Source organism: Hylobates moloch, unplaced genomic scaffold (assembly GCF_009828535.3).
Source record: "Hylobates moloch isolate HMO894 unplaced genomic scaffold, HMol_V3 SCAFFOLD_13, whole genome shotgun sequence".
NCBI lineage: Eukaryota > Metazoa > Chordata > Mammalia > Primates > Hylobatidae > Hylobates > Hylobates moloch.
The window spans coordinates 53,536,745-53,554,445 of NW_026652288.1; the positions used below are offsets into that span (position 1 = coordinate 53,536,745).

The following is a 17,701-nucleotide window of genomic DNA, read 5'->3' on the forward strand; positions in this document are numbered from 1 at the left end:
TTTCATCCATGTCCCTACAAAGGACACGAACTCATCATTTTTTATGGCTGCATAGTATTCCATGGTGTATATGTGCCACATTTTCTTAATCCAGTCTATCGTTGTTGGACATTTGGGTTGGTTCCAACTCTTTGCTATTGTGAATAGTGCTGCAATAAACATACGTGTGCATGTGTCTTTATAGCAGCATGATTTATAGTCCTTTGGGTATATACCCAGTAATGGGATGGCTGGGTCAAATGGTATTTCTAGTTCGAGATCCCTGAGGAATCGCCACACTGACTTCCACAATGGTTGAACTAGTTTACAGTCCCACCAACAGTGTAAAAGTGTTCCTATTTCTCCATATCCTCTCCAGCACCTGTTGTTTCCTGATTTTTTAATGATGGCCATTCTAACTGGTGTGAGATGGTATCTCACTGTGGTTTTGATTTGCATTTCTCTGATGGCCAGTGATGATGAGCATTTCTTCATGTGTTTTTTGGCTGCATAAATGTCTTCTTTTGAGAAGTGTCTGTTCATGTCCTCTGCCCACTTTTTGATGGGGTTGTTTGTTTTTTTCTTGTAAATTTGTTTGAGTTCACTGTAGATTCTGGATATTAGCCCTTTGTCAGATGAGTAGGTTGCAAAAATTTTCTCCCATTCTGTAGGTTGCCTGTTCACTCTGATGATAGTTTCTTTTGCTGTGCAGAAGCTCTTTAGTTTAATTAGATCCCATTTGTCGATTTTTGCTTTTGTTGCCATTGCTTTTGGTGTTTTAGACATGAAGTCCTTGCCCACGCCTATGTCCTGAATGGTATTGCCTAGGTTTTCTTGTAGGATTTTAATGGTTTTAGGTCTAACATGTAAGTCTTTAATCCATCTTGAATTAATTTTTGTATAAGGTGTAAGGAAGGGATCCAGTTTCAGCTTTCTACATATGGCTAGCCAGTTTTCCCAGCACCTTTTATTAAATAGGGAATCCCTTCCCCATTTCTTGTTTTTGTCAGGTTTGTCAAAGATCAGATAGTTGTAGCTATGCGGCGTCATTTCTAAGGGCTCTGTTCTGTTCCATTGATCTATGTCTCTGTTGTGGTACCAGTACCATGCTGTTTTGGTTACTGTAGCCTTGTAGTATAGTTTAAAGTCAGGTAGCGTGATGCCTCCAGCTTTGTTCTTTTGGCTTAGGATTGACTTGGCGATGCGGGCTCTTTTTTGGTTCCATATGAACTTTAAAGTAGTTGTTTCCAGTTCTGTGAAGAAAGTCAGTGGTAGCTTGATGGGGATGGCATTGAATCTATAAATGACCTTGGGCAGTATGGCCATTTTCACGATATTGATTCTTCCAACCCATGAGCATGGAATGTTCTTCCATTTGTTTGTATCCTCTTTTATTTCATTGAGCAGTGGTTTGTAGTTCTCCTTGAAGAGGTCCTTCACATCCCTTGTAAGTTGGATTCCTAGGTATTTTATTCTCTTTGAAGCAATTGTGAATGGGAGTTTGCTCATGATTTGGCTCTCTGTTTGTCTGTTATTGGTGTACAAGAGTGCTTGTGATTTTTGTACATTAATTTTGTATCCTGAGACTTTGCTGAAGTTGCTAATCAGCTTAAGGAGATTTTGGGCTGAGACAATGGGGTTTTCTAGATATACAATCATGTCATCTGCAAACAGGGACAATTTGACATCCTCTTTTCCTAGTTGAATACCCTTTATTTCCTTCTCCTGCCTGATTGCTCTGGCCAGAACTTCCAGCACTATGTTGAAAAGGAGCGGTGAGAGAGGGCATCCCTGTCTTGTGCCAGTTTTCAGAGGGAATGCTTCCAGTTTTTGCCCATTCAGTGTGATATTGGCTGTGGGTTTGCCATAGATAGCTGTTATTATTTTGAGATACGTCCCATCAATACCTAATTTATTGAGAGTTTTTAGCATGAAGGGTTGTTGAATTTTGTCAAAGGCCTTTTCTGCATCTATTGAGATAATCATGTGGTTTTTGTCTTTGGTTCTGTTTATATGCTGGATTACATTTATTGATTTGTGTGTGTTGAACCAGCCTTGCATCCCAGGGATGAAGCCCACTTGATCATGGTGGATAAGCTTTTTGATGTGCTGCTGGATTCAGTTTGTCAGTATTTTATTGAGAATTTTTGCATCAATGTTCATCAACGATATTGGTCTGAAATTCTCTTTTTTGGTTATGTCTCTGCCAGGTTTTGGTATCAGGACGATGCTGGCTTCATAAAATGTGCTAGGGAGGATTCCCTCTTTTTCTATCGATTGGAATAGTTTCAGAAGGAATGGTACCAGTTCCTCCTTGTACCTCTGGTAGAATTCAGCTGTGAATCTGTCAGGTGCTGGACTCTTTTTGGTTGGTAAGCTATTGATTATTGCCACAATTTCAGAACCTGTTATTGGTCTATTCAGAGATTCAACTTCTTCCTGGTTTAGTCTTGGTAGGGTGTATGTGTCGAGGAATTTATCCATTTCTTCTAGATTTTCTAGTTTATTTGCATAGAGGTGTTTGTAGTATTCTCTGATGGTAGATTGTATTTCTGTGGGATCGGTGGTGATATCCCCTTTTTCGTTTTTTATTGCATCTATTTGATTCTTCTCTCTTTTCTTCTTTATTAGTCTTGCTAGCGGTCCATCAATTTTGTTGATCTTTTCAAAAAACCAGCTCCTGGATTCATTAATTTTTTGAAGGGTTTTTTGTGTCTCTATTTCCTTCAGTTCTGCTCTGATTTTAGTTATTTCTAGCCTTCTGCTAGCTTTTGAATGTGTTTGCTCTTGCTTTTCTAGTTCTTTTAACTGTGATGTTAGCGTGTCAATTTTGGATCTTTCCTGCTTTCTCTTGTGGGCATTTAGTGCTATAAATTTCCCTCTACACACTGCTTTGAATGTGTCCCAGAGATTCTGGTATGTTGTGTCTTTGTTCTCGTTGGTTTCAAAGAACATCTTTATTTCTGCCTTCATTTCATTATGTACCCAATAGTCATTCAGGAGCAGGTTGTTCAGTTTCCATGTAGTTGAGCGGTTTTGAGTGAGTTTCTTAATCCTGAGTTCTAGTTTGATTGCACTGTGGTCTGAGAGACAGTTTGTTATAATTTCTGTTCTTTTACATTTGCTGAGGAGAGCTTTACTTCCAACTATGTGGTCAATTTTGGAATACGTGTGGTGTGGTGCTGAAAAAAATGTATATTCTGTTGACTTGGGGTGGAGAGTTCTATAGATGTCTATTAGGTCCACTTTATGTAGAGCTGAGTTCAATTCCTGGATATCCTTGTTAACTTTCTGTCTCGTTGATCTGTCTAATGCTGACAGTGGGGTGTTAAAATCTCCCATTATTATTGTGTGGGAGTTTAAGTCCCTTTGTAGGTCACTCAGGACTTGCTTTATGAATCTGGGTGCTCCTGTGTTGGGTGCATATATATTTAGGATAGTTAGCTCTTCTTGTTGAATTGATCCCTTTACCATTATGTAATGGCCTTCTTTGTCTCTTTTGATCTTTGTTGGTTTAAAGTCTATTTTATCAGAGACTAGGATTGCAACCCCTGCCTTTTTTTGTTTTCCAGTTGCTTGATAGATCTTCCTCCATCCCTTTATTTTGAGTCTATGTGTGTCTCTGCACATGAGATGGGTTTCCTGAATACAGCACACTGATGGGTCCTGACTCCTTATCCAGTTTGCCAGTCTGTGTCTTTTGATTGGAGCATTTAGCCCATTTACGTTTAATGTTAGTATTGTTATGTGTGAATCTGATCCTGTCATTATGATGTTAGTTGGTTATTTTGCTCGTTAGTTGCTATTGTTTCTTCCTAGCCTCGATGGTCTTTACAATTTGGCATGTTTTTGCAGTGGCTGGTACCAGTTGTTCCTTTCCATGTTTAGTGCTTCCTTCAGGAGCTCTTTTAGGGCAGGCCTGGTGGTGACAAAATCACTCAGCGTTTGCTTGTCTGTAAAGTATTTTATTTCTCTTTCACTTATGAAGCTTAGTTTGGCGGGATAGCAAATTCTGGGTTGAAAATTCTTTTCTTTAAGAATGTTGAATATCGGCCCCCACTCTCTTCTGGCTTGTAGAGTTTCTGCTGAGAGATCAGCTGTTAGTCTGATGGGCTTCCCTTTGTGGGTAACCCGACCTTTCTCTCTGGCTGCCCTTAACATTTTTTCCTTCATTTCAACTTTGGTGAATCTGACAATTATGTGTCTTGGAGTTGCCCTTCTCGAGGAGTATCTTTGTGGCGTTCTCTGTATTTCCTGAATCTGAATGCTGGCCTGCCTTGCTAGATTGGGGAAGTTCTCCTGGATAATATCTTGCAGAGTGTTTTCCAACTTGGTTCCATTCTCCCCATCATTTTCAGGTACACCAATCAGACGTAGGTTTGGTCTTTTCACATAGTCCCAAATTTCTTGGAGGCTTTGTTCATTTCTTTTTATTCTTTTTTCTCTAAACTTCCCTTCTCTCTTCATTTCATTCATTTCATCTTCCGTCAGAGATACCCTTTCTTCCAGTTGATCGCATCTGCTACTGAGGCTTCTGCAATCTTCGCGTAGTTCTCGAAACTTGGCTTTCAGCTCCATCAGCTCCTTTAAGCCCTTCTCTCCATTGGTTATTCTAGTTATCCATTCTTCTAATATTTTTTCAAAGTTTTTAACTTCTTTGCTATTGTTTTGAATTTCCTCTCGTAGCTCAGAGTAGTTTGATCGTCTGAAGCCTTCTTCTCTCAACTCATCAAAGTCATCCTCCATCCAGCTTTGTTCCGTTGCTGGTGAGGAACTGTGTTCCTTTGGAGGAGGAGAGGTGCTCTGTTTTTTAGAGTTTCCAGTTTTTTTGCTCTGTTTTTTCCCCATCTTTGTGGTTTTATCTACTTTTTGTCTTTGATGATGGTGATGTACAGATGGGTTTTTGGTGTGGATGTCCTTTCTGTTTGTTAGTTTTCCTTCTACCAGACAGGACCCTCAGCTGCAGGTCTGTTGGAGTTTACTAGAGGTCCACTCCAGACCCTGTTTGGCTGCGTGTCAGCAGCGGTGGCTGCAGAACAGCAGATTTTCGTGAGACCACAAATTCAGCTGTCTGATAGTTCGTCTGAAAGTTTTGTCTCAGAGGAGTACCCGGTTGAATGAGGTGTCAGTCTGTCCCTACTGGGGGGGTGCCTCCCAGTTAGGCTGCTCAGGGGTGAGGGACCCACTTTAGGAGGCAGTCTGTCCGTTCTCAGATCTCCAGCTGCGTGCTAGGAGAACCACTACTCTCTTCAAAGTTGTCAGTCAGACAGGGACCTTTAAGTCTGTGGAGGTTCTTGCTGAGTTTTTGTTTGTCTGTGCCCTGCCCCCAGAGGTGGAGCCTACAGAGGCAGGCAGGCCTCCTTGAGCTGTGGTGGGCTCCACCCAGTTCGAGCTTCCTGGCTGCTTTGTTTACCTAAGCAAGCCTGGGCAATGGCGGGCGCCCCTCCCCCAGCCTCGCTGCCACCTTGCAACTTGATCTCAGACTGCTGTGCTAGCAATCAGCGAGACTCCGTGGGCACAGGACCCTCCGAGCCAGGTGCGGGACACAATCTCCTAGTGTGCCGTTTTCCAGGCCCGTTGGAAAAGTGCAGTATTGGGGTGGGACTGACCCGATATTCCAGGTGCCGTCTGTTTCCCCTTTCTTTGACTAGGAAAGGGAACTCCCTGACCCCTTGCGCTTCCCGAGTGAGGCAATGCCTCGCCCTGCTTCGGCTCGCGCACAGTGCGCTTCACCGACTGTCCTGCACCCACTGTTAAGCACTCCCTAGTGAGATGAAACCGGTACCTCAAGCAGAAATGCAGAAATCATCCGTCTTCTGTGTCGCTGGGGCTGGGAGCTGGAGACCGGAGCTGTTCCTATTCGGCCATCTTGGCTCCACCAAGAAAATAATCACATTTATGTCTTTAATCCATTTTGAGTTGATTTTTATAGATTGTGAGATATAGGGAATGTCTTTAATCCATTTTGAGTTGATTTTTATAGATTGTGAGATATAGGGATCTAGCTTCCTTCTTTTACAGGTGGATATTTAGTTTTTTTTAGCAACACTTATCGAAGAGACTGTCTTTTCCTCAATGTATGTTCTTGGTGCCTTGTCAAAAATCAGTTGGCTATAAGTGAGTGCATTTATTTCTGACTTTTCTCTCCTGTTCCATTTGTTTATGTGTCTAGTTTTATGTTTATAGCAGGGTGTTTTGTTACTATAGCTTTGTAGTGCATTTTGACATCACGTAGTGTGATGCCTCCAGTGTTTTTCCTTTTGCCCAGCATTACTTTGGCAGTTTGGAGTCTTTTGTGCTTTCATATAAATTTTAGGATTGTTTTTTCTATTTCCATGAAGAATGTCATTGGTATTTTGATAGATATTGTGTTAAATCTGTAGATTATTTGAGTGATATCGACATTTTAGCAATATTAATTCTTTCAATTCTTGTACATAAAGTATCTTTTCATTCAATTTCTTCCATCAATGTTTTATACTTTTCATTGTAGAGATCTTTCACCTCCTTGGTTGAATTTACTCCTATGTATTTTTTATAGGTGTTATAAATGGGATTGCCTTGTTGCTTCCTTTTTTCATATAGTTTACTATTAGTGTATAAAATGCTACTGATTTTTGAAATAACCACATGGGTTTTGTGCTTGATTTTGTTAATGTGATATATCAAGTTTACTGGTTTCCATTTTATTTTATTTTTTTTTTTTTTTGAGAAAGAGTTTCGCTCTTGATGTCCAGGCTGGAGTTCACCACCACACCCAGCTAATTTTGTATTTTTAGTAGAGATGGGGTTTCTCCATGTTGGTCAGGCTGGTCTTGAACTCCTGACCTCAGGTGATCTGCCTGCCTCGGCCTCCCAGAGTGCTGGGATTACAGGCATGAGCCACCGCACCCGGCCGGGTTTCCATATTCTCAAATCATTCTTGCATACCTGGGATGAATCCTACTTGATCATGGCTGATGGTATTTTTAATGTGCTGTTGAATTTGGCTTGCTAATATTTTGTTGAGATTTTTGCATCAGTGTGCATCAGGGATATTGGCCGGTAGTTTTCTTCTTTGGTCGTGTCTTTATTTTGTATTAGGGTAATACTGTCCTCATAGATTGAGTTTGGAAGTATTCCCTCCTCTTCAATTTTTGGAATAGTTTACAATATTGGTATTAGTTCTTTAAATGTTTGAGAGAATGTGGCAGTGAAGGCATCAGGTCCTGGGCTTTTCTTTGATGGGAGGCATTTTATTACTTATTCAATTTTGTTGCTGGATATTGATCTGTTCAGATTGTTCTTCTTTAAATGTTTGATAGAATTCAGCAGTGAAGGCATCAGGTCCTGAGGTTTTCTTTTATGGGAGACATTTCACTACTGATTCAATTTTGTTACTTGATATTGATCTGTTCAGATTTTCTGTTTCCTAATGATTCAATTTTGGTAGATTGTATGTATCTAGGAATTTATCCATTTCTTCTAGGTTTTCCAATTTATTGGCTTATAGTGTTCATGGCAGGGCATCTCGATGGTGAGGCAGACTGTGTATTATAGGGATGGGGTAGAGGAAGGGGGAGAAGTTGCAGCATGTGGAAACTCCACACTTTTTGCTTAATTTCACTGTAAGCCTAAAACCACTCTAACCTAGTAATTTAAAAAGGCAATGGGCTGAACTGCAAAACTCTAAAGCCTCTGAAGTATATACAGAAAACACTGGCTAACACATCCTATTAACTAAACAGGCCTGACAGCAATGTAAAATAGGCTTACACCAGTAACAGAAAGCAAATCAGGAAGTAGGAAACACATACCGGTTATTTTATTTTTAATATAACCAAAATATTGTATATGTACACAAATCAAAACCACGATAAATATTTAACATGCTAATAAACTATAAACAAAATTCAGAAATAACCTAAGAAATTGAGAGAGCAAATCAGGTTAAAGTCAATTCATAATATCAAAGAGGAGCTATTACAGTGCTTTTGCATTTTAGTGTTAATTTCTCTAGGAGTGTTCTTCTGATTTCTATCAATTGGGAAAAATATCAGACAGAAATAGAATTTTTTAATAGCAAAAATAGATACTGGTTACCTCAACTCGGGACATTTTAAAAATAAAGGTGAGTGGGCTTTTTCTTACATCAAAGAGCAAAATTCATTTTCTCTATAAGATTGTTGACAGTGTTTATTTTGTATGTAGTCTACTTAACTCAGCCATACCCGTGCTTCTGAGCTTTACTTCTCCAGCTTTTTTCTTTTCTTTTTCCAGAGAAAGGAAAGTACATGCTGACTCTTAGTCATAGTTCAAATTCATATTTCTATTCTTCCTGTATATCCCTTGGAGTATAGAGGAAAGTTTTCTATTTCTTCGGAGAAAAGAAAAATCTGTTTTCTATTTTCTAAGCCAGTGTCATCAAAGAGCATTGTGAGGCAGCAAGCTGTATGAAAAATACAAGAGAACACAAAAGGGACAGATAAAAAAGATAAAAGTCAATTAAAGAAATTCTAAATAAAAATGTGGAACATGAAAGTAGTCCATGTAATTTTCAAAAAGAATTTCATTCAAGGCTTAGAAAAAAAAAAAAAGAAAGAAAGAAAAGCTCTTGACTGGCCACTCTAGACAGAAATGTGCTTCGGCCCACTGAGAGATAAAGGAAGCAATTGTTATGGCTTTGGGAGTTTAGGAAACTTTTAAGATTTTTGAACCAATTCAAGTCAGTTCTTTGAAATTAAAAAAGGAGATATTGAGGCCACGGGGAGACTTGCTGAAGGAGATTCATAAAAATCAAATTTATTCACGCAAGAAGTAACTTATTGAGCATATTTTATACGCTGGGCTGTTAGGATCATCAGTGAACAAAAGAGACCACCCTCTTCCTCCTAAATCTCTGCCACGGTGGAAGTTATGTTCTATTTCATGGAACACAGAAGATGAACATTAAACATTAAAGTAATTATATGTCAGAATTTGAAAATGTTTTAGGAAAAATGGAGCAGGATAACAGTGATTGAGATACAGGTATTGGGGTGAGAGAAGGAAGGTGCGTCAGGATCTTCTTGCATTTCTATAAAGGCATACTTGAGACTGGGTAATTTAAACGAGTTTGATTGGCTCATGGTTCTGTAGGCCATGCAAGCATGGGGCTGGCATTGCTCAGCTTCTGGGGAGGCCTCAGGGAGCTTTTACTAGTGGCAGAAGGTGAAGTGGAAGCAGGCACATCGCATGATGAGAGTGGGAACAAGAGAGACAGAAGGGGGAGATGCCACTCACTTTCAAACAACCAGATCTCCAGAGAACTCTCTCATCACCGAGGGGATGGCACTAAGCCATTTATGAGGGTTTTGCCCCCATAATCCAAACACCTCCCACTAGGCCCCACCTTCAACACTGGTGATTACATTTTGACATGAGATTTGGAGGGGACATCAAAAGCATATCAGACAGGTTGCAACTTAAATAGGTGTGCCCAGGACAGGCCTCTTTATGAAGGGGACATTTGAACACAGATCTGAAGCAAAGAAGAAGGGCATCTTTATAAGCAGCCCGTGCAAGGTTAGAGCATCCCTGATGCATGCCAGGAGGGTCACGGTTCAGAATGTTCACAGCTACCGGGAAAAGGAGGCTTACACTTTGAAAATAAGAGATCAGTAAAAGACTAAATACAAAAACAAAATGACAAATTCTCAAAAAGAAATGAAAGAAAGTGTAAATCTCAGAGGATTTCTGAAAGCACTGAGGAAGAGATGAGAGTTTAAATGGGCCTTGAAATGTTTTTGAGGTTTTCTTCCCACGGGAATAAATTCAATGATCATAAGTGCATATAAAATTACAAAGCAGTTACAAAGATGAGCAATAACATCACATCAAATGCTTAAGAAAAAAAGGTGATTCTCAAGTGTGAGATACATTTTCAAATAATTCAGCCTGCTTACATGCAACGTTTTCTAGCATTTGCCCCACTCATCTCTTTTACAAGGAACAAGCTGCCTCTGTTTCTTTCTATATGCCTCAACTAACTAAATGTTAGCTTAATAATCCCCATAGACTGACAAAGACTGTTCTTGTCTTTCTTGCAAATCCTATGGATACATTTCAATTGTTTTATTTTGTTTGTTTTTTGCATCTGATGCCATCAAACATGACCGCCTTGCAATTTTCCCCTCCTTTGCTTTGTCTCTTGCTTCTTTCCTATCATTTTGCTCTTTTTTCCTCCATCAGCTCCATAAATACTAGGCTGTGTTCTCAACTCTCAGTTTTCTTCAATACGCATTGCCTTCAACATCTGTTTTCTCATTCATTGTTAAAGCCACTCAAATCAGGTTCTCACCCCACCTTTCCACCTAAGTTACTAGGTAGTCAATAGTTCCAGTTTTCCCCAACAATCTGAGTTACTCCAGATGTCACACTTAATAATGCTAGTGCACCCTTTCATTTTTACCTGTGTTATCCCTATTTGGACGATAAAATATATGGTCTACCTATCTATGAATCCGGCTGCAAAACCCAGTGGTCAATTCTCGGCACTTCAGTTCTCCTTCTAGGTTCCAAGGCTCCCTAAATAGCCAGCAAACTCACTGGACCCCTCGGGATATTTTAAAATTTCAAGGAAAACATATCTCTCAAATTCTGCCCAAGCTACTAGCTCAAGTTAACTCACAATTACAATGTTAGATTGCACTGCATTCCTTTCAATGATATCGTATTTTTGCAGATCTGAGTTTCTGGTGTTTGTAATAAAAAGTTTAGAACTGTACAAAAACCAGTGTGGAATAGGAAATGAATCTGGCAGTTCTCAAAGAGGTTCCAAGGTTTAGCATTATTCCTAACAATATCCAATGGGTACACACATCTCATTAGAAAGTAATTATGGTTATTTTAGAAAAAAATTAAATATTAATTTTTTTCTTTAAATTTGTATGTTTTAGGTTTCCAAATAGCTACTAAGTTGATAGGACAAACATACTTATGAAATGTTTGGGGTAAGGCCACTTAATAAACAAAATTGTTATGTATTTCTTTTGGCCTAGGAGACCCATACAAAACTACTGAGACAGCCAGGGTGACATAAACTAAGAAAGGCTGGGAACCTCTGTTTTACTACTTTTTTTTTTTTTTTTTTTTGAGATGGAGTCTCTGTCACCCAGGCTGGAGTGCAGTGGCGCATCTGTGTTCACTGCAAGCTCCACTTCCTGGGTTCACGCCTTTCTCCTGCCTCAACCTCCCAAGTAGCTGGGACTATAGGCTCCTGCCACCATGCCGGGCTAATTTTTTGTATTTTTTTTAGTAGAGACTGGGTTTCACCGTGTTAGCCAGGATGGTATCGATCTCCTGACCTCGTGATCCGCCCGCCTCAGCCTCCCAAAGTGCTGGGATTACAGGCTTGAGCCACCACGCCCGGCCTAGTCCTTATTGTATAAGTGACATCAGGAGCATTTGACATAGTTGATCCCTCATCCCTTTTCTGCTTCCTCCACTCAGCTTCCAGGACCCACAAGTTCTTGGTTTTCTTTCTATCTCACTGGTCACACTTTCTCAATCTTTTTTTCTGTTTTCCACTTCTCTCTTCAATCGCTTAAAATTAGAGTGCCCCAGGACTCATGCCTGAGCTCTCTTCTTTTCTCAGTCTGTAATATCTTCTTAAGGAGTTTCATTCAGTCTCATGGCTTTAAATAACATCTAAGTATTGATAATTTTCAAATGTGAAAATTGAGAACAGACTTCTTCCCTGAATTCAAACTCAAACAATCCAGCCACCTTCACCACATTTGCACTTCAATATGCACTGGACAAGCAAATTTAACATATCAAAAAGAGCTTCCCTTACCTCCCTCTCTCTGCACCTCACCCCCTGCCCCCCCCCCCCCCCCACCCACCACCCTCCACTGAAACCAAAAAGAAAACAAAAAGAGAAATCTGCTCCATTTCAGTACAAGCTAACTCCATACTTCTCGATGCTAAGGCTGAAAATCTTGGTCTCATGCTTGACTCTTTCTCTTAAACTCTACCAATCCAGAAACAAATTCTTCTAGCTCTACCTTCAAAATATATGCAGAATTCTATCACTTCTCTCCCTCACTGCAGTGAGCAAGTGAATCCAAGCTACCACCATCTATCTTTCTTCTGGAACTCTGGAATAGCCTTCTAGCCAGTCTTTCTGCTTCAGCACTTGCCCTATTGCAGTTTATGTTCTCATAAAGCAGCCAGAGTGATGTGTTTAAACATAAGGCAGAGCTTATCATCACTCTCTACTTAAAATCCCCAATTACATCACATTTGACTCAAAGTCAAAGTCCTTAGCCTATATGGAGCCCTGATCTGAACACCTACCCTACTGTGAATTCTCCGACTTCATCTACCATCACTCTTCTCACTCCGCTCAAACCACACTGACCACCTGGTCAACACATCCCAGCCATAAACCCTTGCAGCGCCTGTTACCTCTGTTTGGAATGCTCTTCACCCAGATAAATCCTTGCGGTCTCCCACCCTCCTTCAAATCATTTTTATCTGACTATCTTGTAAACAGTGCAATCTTCATCTTGCCCCAGCCCAGCACTCCCAATTCCTCTTACCCTAGCTAACTTTATCTTATTCTACATCATTTATTCTATTCTAACATTCTGTATAATATGCTTTCATATCACAGCTATCATATACTATCTTTCTCCAAGTTCTAGAAGCTCAGGGATTACTGTTTTATTCACTCTCTAAGTGCATAGAATTTCTGGAATATGGTAAATATTTGTTAGTTGTTTGCTAAATAGATGAAGGAATCAGCCTGTTCACTGGCAGCCATCATAACCATTTTAAAGGCTTCCACTACTATGTATATTTCTCAGTAACTTCCAAAATTATATCTTCAACCCAGAACTCTCCTGACTCAAAGAGATATATGCATCCGCTTACCTGACATCTTTCCTTAGTTGTTCCAAAAGAACTTCTGATTCAAGTGTTTCAGAACGACATCTTCCCCTTAAACTTGCCACATTCCCTGTGTATTAGTCAGGTCCAGCTATCATAACAAGATACCACAGACTGGGTGCCTTTATTATAAACATCTATTTATCACAATTCAGAAAGCTTGAGGTCCAAGATCAAAGTGTCAGCATCTAGCCTTTCCTGTGAAGAGAAAGAGAGGGGATATTGGAGGGAGAAGGAGGAAGAGAAAGAGGGAAAGAGAAAAATGTGGTGTCTCTTCCTCTTATATGTCCTATCAGATTAGGAGCCCACACTTATGATCTCATTTAACCTTACTTACCTCCTTAAAGGCCCCATCTCCAAACCCAGGGATGTTGAGGGTTAGGGCTCCAGCACACGAATGGGGACAGTCAAAATGCAGTCTACAACATCCTGCATTTCTTATTGTTATGAGTGAAAACCCTGAGAATGCAATTAACCCAGCCAGAAACCTGACTTTTATCCTTGATACCTTTTCCTTCCCCGTTGATTATATCTAATGAGGTACCAAATCCACTCAATTCTATCTCCTAAATATTTCATATCTTCCTCCCTTTCTATGTTTCTCTATGGCCCTCCCCTAGTCAGTCCCTCATTTGGTACACGGACTATGCTAGTAGGCCCCTAAGCTACCCCCTGGCCATCATCCTCGGCGACTTCTTGCATCCTGCACACCACTGACAGATGATCTTCCTAAAACACAACTCTGATCCTATGACTCCCTGATTTAAAATCACACAATAACATATCATTTCCTAAGGATAAACTTATATTCCAGTAGTATTGCCTACAGTCTTTTTCTGTCATCTCCACCTTCATCCTTCCCACCCAGCATCCTATCCACTTCTCACTTTGTTCTCCAAGCACACCAAATCGTTTGCAATTTCCCAAGCACTCACTGCTTTCCCTGTCTTTATCCAGAGCTGTTCATACTACCTTACCAGTATTGGATGCTCATGTCTCTCTACCAAGTCCCATTAGTCCTTGTATTATTGGCCCATCCTGTATGAAGTGTTCTTGTTTTCCCAAGGAGGTCAAATGTTTGTTCTTTGTACAAGGCTTGCTTTATTAGGGAAATTAAGTATTGTATTGTAATTGCCTGTCTGCATATCTACCTCTCACTGACTATCATACCTTGATCAACACATATTACGGATCTTTGTATTGCCAGTGCCTAGCACAGAGTGGCAGTTTACTCAATGACTGCGTGAAATGAACTACGTCAGTGGAGTTTACTCTGGAAACTTTCTCTTCTGACAATTATTCTTCCAGAAAATCTATAATTCCTTTATTTTCCTGCCTTATTAAGAATAAAAGTAAGTGAAATTATAGTTTCCAATGGTTTTCAGTTTTTTGCTGTTTTTTTATTTCTTCTTTATATATTAATTTCACAGGGCTGTTAAAGAACCAATTAAAATCCAAATTCTTATCTTTTTCCAAGATTCAGCTCAGTGAGTTTTCAGACGATCACATCTATCAATGAAAAGACAAGTTCCCAGTGATAATATGAAAAATTGACACTGTCAGGTAAAAAAAATTGAATGCATTTCTGAGGACGTGTTGGCTTAATATTTTAAACTAATTTTGGAACATGCTAAGCATACAATATTAAACATGCATCACTGATTTTGAACTTAATACAACGCATTAAAGAGTTTTTTTAAAATGTGAGTTTCACAGTGTTTGTGTATTCAATAAAAAATTGTGTGCATCATTGAACATTTACATAATGAAAGTCTTAAAGATGTAAGGAAGATAAAACTGTGAAAAAATCATAAAGATTAAAGAAACAAGGCCAGGCGCCAGGCGCGGTGGCTCATGCTTGTAATCCCAGCACTTTGGGAGGCCGAGGCGGGTGGATCACGAGGTCAGGAGATCGAGACCACGGTGAAACCCCGTCTCTACTAAAAATACAAAAAATTAGCCAGGCGTGGTGGCGGGCGCCTGTAGTCCCAGCTACTCGGAGAGGCAGAGGCAGGAGAATGGCGTGAACCCGGGAGGCGGAGCTTGCAGTGAGCTGAGATTGCACCACTGCACTCCAGCCTGGGTGACAGAGCGAGACTCCATCTCAAAAAAAAAAAAGAAACATTTCAGGAAAGACCAAATAGACTACTAGACTAGAAACTACTACTAGACTAAATACTAAAACAATTGAGAGTACAGAGAGATAGAAAGAGAAAACTGATTAGAAATGAGAAGACCAAAGCTCTGTACATAGCACAAATAGAATAAAAGTACCAGGTCAAAATAAATGAAGACACACACCCTAAATAATACACAGGGCATGTGGTTTAATCTCCAAGTAAACATATCACATAGCAAGTGTGTTAGAACTGTGAGTACTGCAATAAGCTGTCATACAGTCCCATCATCATAACCACACCATCTCAAATGTTTTATTCACATTAGAAGGAAACAATTCCATATACTAATTTTTTCAACATTTGAAGTCACAAGGACAGATTTGACCAATACTTTTGCATTAGTCAGGTGTGGGTTGTTAAAAAAAACAAAAACCAAAAACAAAAACAAAAACAAATCTCAGTGGCTTAAGAAATAAAAGGTTATTTCCTTCTCATACAATGCAGTCCAATGTAAGGCACATATACACTGGGGTGTTTGACACAGTATAGGCAATGAATATGTAATAAAAGATTGAATGAATAGAAGGAAAAGAAAGAAAGAAGGAAAGAAAGTCCTACCTAAATTTGCTCAAACTGTATAAACCATCCCAGCTCCAATTTTCATATCTATAACATAGGCTAATAGTGCTATGGGTTTTTTGTTGCTGTTGCTGTTGTGGGGTTTTGTTTGTTTGTTTTCAGATGGGGTCAAGCTCTGTCACTACGCTGGAATGCAGTGGCGTGATCTCAGCTCACTGCAACCTTTGCCTCCCAGGTTCAAGCAATTCTCCTGCCTTGGCCTCCCAAGTAGCTGGGACTACAGGCATGCACCATAATGTCCAGTTAATTTTTGTACTTTTAGTAGAGACTAGGTTTCACCATGTTGGCCAGGATGGTCTCCATCTCTTGACCTCGTGATGCTTCCACCTCAGCCTCCCAAAGTGCTGGGATTTCAGGTGTGAGCCACTGCGCCTGGCCAATAGTGCTATGATTAAGGGTAATCAGCATCATCATCATTAAGTGTATAACATAATAAACCTCAAAATGGGCTTGAAGATTGGTTATCCGAAAAATGGCCGATAGGAGGAAGCACTAACTTGCAGCTGCCACGTGGAGGGACACAGCAGCAAGTGGAGACCCACATCGTGAACTTTTGCTCCAAGAACTACCACAGGAACATACCAGGAAAGCTGAGAGAATTCACAGAATTTTGAAGGAGGTGGATTGCCACTGCAGGCTCTGTGGGACAGCTGAGGAGCTGTGCTTTCTCAGCTGGGAGACTTGTGGTCTGGGGCAAGTCCTCAGCCCTGCTCACCAGTTGCCTGGAAATATACTTGGTGCTGCTGCAGGGTCACAGTAGGAGTGAGACCAGCCTTTCAGGATGCAGGCTGTGCGGGAGCTGGGTGAGGCCTGTAGCTGCTGGCTTTCCTTCACTTCCCTGGTGACCTTTGTGATGCAGCAGAGACAGCCATAATCCCCTTGGGAGCATAACTACATTGGTCTGGGAACCACACCCACATCCCCCACAGCAGCTGCAGCAAGCCCCACCCAAGGAGAGTCTGAGCTCAGACACGCCTAACCCTGCCCCCTTCTGATGGTCTTTCTCTACCCACCCTGGAAGCCAAAGACAAAGGCCATAGTCTCTAGAGAGCTCTATTGCCTTGCCCCCCACCTGAGAAACCGGAATATTTATCCAAAGTTGACTCTAGAGCAAGCTTGTATCCTTCTTACACAACTGCAGCTGATGCAGTCTTGAAGCACCACCTCCTAGCTGGAGGTCAGCCAACACAAAACCAGCACACTTAACAAAAATACAACTAAGGACTCTCACAGAGTCCACTTTACTCCCCTTCTACTTCCATCAGAGTAGTTGTTGGGATCCATGGCTGACAGACCCGATGGCAGGTCACATCACAGGGCTCTTTGCAGACACTCCCCAGTACCAGCCTGGAGTCTGATACCTCCGCTGGGTAGCTAGATCCAGAGGAGAAATAACAGTAACTGCAGTTCAGCTCTCAAGAAGCCCCATCCCTAGGGGAAAGAGGAGAGCACCACATCAAGGGAACACCCCCGTGGGACAAAAGAATCTGAGCAGCAGCCCTTGAGTCCCAGATCTTTCCTCTGAAATAGTCTACACAAATGAGAAAGAACTAGAAAAATAATTCTGGTAATGTGACAAACAAGGTTCTTTAACACTGCCAGAAGATCATACTAGCTCACCAGCAATGGATCCAAACCAAGAAGAAATCTCTGAATTGCCAGAAAAAAACATTCAAAAGGTTGATTATTAAGGCAATCAAGGAGGCATCAGAGAAAGGTAGAGTGCAACTGAAAAAAAAAAAAGATACAGGATATGAATGGAAAAATCTCCAGTAAAATAGATAGCATAGGTGAAAAAAAAAAAATCACAACTTCTGGAAATCAAGAACACACTTGGAGAAATGCAAAATGCACTGGAAAGTCAGCAACAGAATTAAACAAGCAGAAGAAAGAACTTCAGAGTTCAAAGATAAGGCTTTTGAATTAACCCAATCCAACAAAAACAAACAAAAAAGAATTAAAAAAAAATGAACAGAGCCTCCAAGAAGTGTGGGATTATGTTAAACGAGCAAACCTGAGAATAATTGGTGTCCTGAGGAAGATGAGAAATC

At 40.5% G+C, this 17,701-nt stretch overlaps 1 long non-coding RNA gene across 1 annotated transcript; it reads right to left on the reverse strand.

The window, feature by feature from the left end:
* Positions 1–8,127: 8,127 nt before the first annotated feature.
* On the reverse strand, positions 8,128–16,451 carry LOC131381068 (uncharacterized). The gene is made up of 3 exons (XR_009209511.1): positions 16,233–16,451; positions 12,877–13,089; positions 8,128–8,407 (listed from the first exon to the last, which is right to left on the reverse strand). It is a non-coding gene; the product is annotated as an uncharacterized LOC131381068 (long non-coding RNA).
* Positions 16,452–17,701: the final 1,250 nt, after the last annotated feature.